The sequence below is a fragment of the Xyrauchen texanus genome, chromosome 7, assembly GCF_025860055.1.
Source record: "Xyrauchen texanus isolate HMW12.3.18 chromosome 7, RBS_HiC_50CHRs, whole genome shotgun sequence".
Taxonomy (NCBI): Eukaryota; Metazoa; Chordata; class Actinopteri; order Cypriniformes; family Catostomidae; genus Xyrauchen; species Xyrauchen texanus.
In genome coordinates this window covers 8,009,986-8,013,727 of record NC_068282.1, presented here as the reverse complement: position 1 = coordinate 8,013,727, position 3,742 = coordinate 8,009,986, and positions in this window count along the sequence as shown.

Genomic DNA, 3,742 nt, shown 5'->3' with positions numbered 1-3,742 from the left:
TATGTTCAAATAATTTCAAGTGACATGGAGGCCCAACTTCTTTGGCTCACCAGGTGCAAAATCAGTTTCCTGGATTCAGATAAACAGGAATGAAACTCTTTATTTTAAAAGACCTAAAAATGCCTTAGTGGAGACCCTTGAGACAGATGTGGCAAGCAGCCAGCGATTATTGGGAGGCTTTTGATTTGAGTACTGCAAAAAAGTTCACTTGTGCAGTAGTTTTTTATATTATTATTATTATAATTTATTTTATATCCACAGACATATCCATCCATTTTTTTCTTTGAAACCTAAAGAACATTTCAAAACCTCAAATGCATGTTTTAGATTAAAGTTTAGTTTTTTTGGGGGGTGAATGGTGGTGGCGTAGTGGCTAAAGCACAGGGCTGTTAATCAGGGCTGGTAATCAGAAGGTCGCTGGTTCGAATTTTAAAACCTATAATTTGAACCTGTAGGTGTTATAACTAATAAACCTACCTTGTTTTACCATCCTTCTTTAAATTGTACTGACTCTTCCAACCCCTATTTGATTCCAAACCTTGTGATTTAGGTCAATGCACTGCTAAATATCACATAATAGATTTCTCGGTTCATGTTTGTCTTGGGTCATAACCGCTCAGTGTCAGATCAAAATAATATGCGTCACCCTATTTAAACCTGATCTTTTAGACCTTGGCCAAAATGTAAATGCCAGTCATGCATAAATTCATTCAGGAATAACAATTTTCCAATATTTAGAAATTAGTCAGGGTTTCTGGCCAACGGCACAGAATAGAACGCAATAGAGAGGAGCAGCACAGTGGTTAAATGTGTTCTGGGGTGTATTTTTAAATGCACTGACCCTGGGGTGAATACTTATCCTCTAACAGAGGGACGATTTGAGGCTGGCAGTGGACAGCGGGCTGTAAAAAATGGGCTGGTAATTGCTGTGGCAAGACAGGGGGTGGGGGGTGGGGGGTGCTGAAGAGCAGCATCTATTAACAACAATTAAGGTAAAAAGTCACTTGCTATCCTGTGTGAAGTTATATCCAATTTTACAACTTGGTTGTCAAGACAATGATGCCTAACAAACTCCCAGTAATGTATATATATATATATATATATATATATATATATATATATATATATATATATATATATTAGTCATATAATTAAAATGCTTTACATTCCTGTAGCAGAAGAGTTCATCATTGACAAGACAATACAAAAAGCGGCTTTAGAATACGTTTTGTTTACTACCATATTATTGATCATAAGACAATCATTGTCACACAGTTCACAGCAATCCATTTCACAAGTGAATTTGTCAATCAGTTGGAGATTTATTATGAGGGCTTGTTTAAGAACCCATCAATTTACATCTGCGTCAGACATGCTTGGGTAGCGTCTTGGGTGCGTTGCATCATAAACATAAAATGTTTAGTTCACTGTTTCAAGTTAAATATAGTTTAATACTCAATCTTTAAACGCATCTTGAGATCCCTTAGTTCGCATTTGCGCTCCTTCAAGTGTTTTGAACGCAAGAACGTAACGCATGTTTGTGTTATGGGTTGTTTTCTTCACTGTATAAACCATGCATTGCTCATACAGCTGCCCTCTGGAGTAAACAGGTGGAATTACAAGCTTACATTTCTCAGGAATCTTCCTTATTATGGTGTGATTAATTGCGTACATTTTTTTAACGCGTTATTTTTTGTCAAATTAATCGCACTGAATTATGCACAAATGACAAATGACTACAGACACATTGATTGATTACAGCAGCAGCCAATCACCACATCAACCAATTGCCTACCTACTATTACAGCATGTGTACAGTGTTTGGGCTCTCGTGGGTTGATGAGCTTATTTCCTCAACAACAATGACCACATAGACAAAAACATGTGGAAAAAAAGAGGTAAAATTTGAATTTCTCAGTTGGTTCCAAGTATTCAAAAATTCAGTTCATGTTAAGAGTCTGGTTGTCATATTAGATAGTACTCTAACATTTGAAGCACACATAAATAACATTATTAAGTCAGCGTACTATCGTTTACATAACATAAATCGCCTTCGACCATCTGTAACGGCTAATAGCACTGCTGTTCTTGTACATGCATTAGTCACATCTCGTATAGACTATTGCAATTCTCTTCTTAGCGGTGCTCTACAAAAACTTCTGCACAAACTTCAAATGGTCCAAAATTCTGTGTCTGGCTGCCAGTGATTTTTAGTGCCAGATTTTATTTAGATATAACTTTGTGTTCATTTTCACTTTCAAATTGAATATTCCAGATGTTACAAAGGCTTACAGGACTTTATTAGCAGAATAATATATGCATACATTTTCCATCCATGGGTACACTTAACAAAGGTGGTGATGTTTAGTCCAGATTGCCAGTTCTATATGTGAAGCACAGGAACATTTAGAAATTTTGTTACTTATTTTATTACGAAAAAATAGATATTTTTTTATGTTGGCAAATAAGTATCAAAGTAGTAACTATGTGATTCCTGAGGAAAGGCAGTTGAATCACAAATTCATGGACATTTTAAATTTGATAGTGACTCCAATTAATGAACTAGTACTTGTCGAAAGGAAGCTGGGAACCTTAATCCATAATAACTACGCAAGGGCGCTTGCTTTAGTGTTCCCACCCCCCATAGTCTGCACCACCCACTTGCAACCCCATAATTACATTTCTAGATCTGCCCCTGCATTCACTTCCTTTGTAAGTGCCTTACTGTAACTGCTTATTTTAATAAACGAGTGATGAGATTAAATTCTTTTTGTAGTGAGCAATATGATGCTAAAATGCTTTTGATTGAGCTTAACTTGTTTTAAAGGAATATTCCGAGTTCAAAACAAGTTAAGCTCAATCAACAGCATTTGTGACATGTTGATTACCACAAAAGATTATTTAGACTAATGCCTCCTTTTCTTTAAAAAAAGCACAAATCAAGATTTCAGTGGGGCATTTACAGTGGAAGCGATTGGGGCAAATGTTTGGAGGGTTTAAAGGCATAAATGTGAAGCTTCTCAATTTATAAAAGCACTTACATTAGTTCTTCTGTTAAAACAAATTGTTTTTACAGTCATTTCAGGGTTTTAGGTTTTACGTCGTCATGGCAACAAAGTTGTAAAATTGTATATAATTTTCACAGAAGAGTGATTTTATCACATTAAATTCATGTAAGCACATATTGTTTACGTCTTGTGGCTATACTTTTGAAACAGTGAGTATTTTAATGTGTACAGATTGGCCCCATTAACTTCCACTGTAACCTTTATTTTTGCTTTTTTAAAGAAAACAAGTGATTATGCGGTAATGCGGTAATCAGCATTATGCCACAAATGCTGTTGATTGAGCTTATTCTATATTGAACACAGAATATTCCTTTAAGCCTGGAACATTACTTTAAGAGTTTAGTTGGGCAGACTACAGATCAGTGTGCATTTCATATTTAAGAAAAACCCAAGGTGCCAAGAAAATCCATACTTTCCATGACAGTGTACCCATTCATATTGCCCATTGTTTTGGAGGGGTGTTTTATGGTTAACAAACATTTTTATCGACACCCGTTGGCTTTGTTAAAAATTAATACAGTCTGTTTGCTTACACCAGTTTTGATGTCTACAAAGAAAAACAACATCAGTTAAATTGTGGCACAATGCATTAATCTTTAAATATGACCTGCAAGGTTTTCAATTTTGTCCTGCTCTCTCAAGCATACCCAGAGGGTGTGATACAAGGCTTTGTG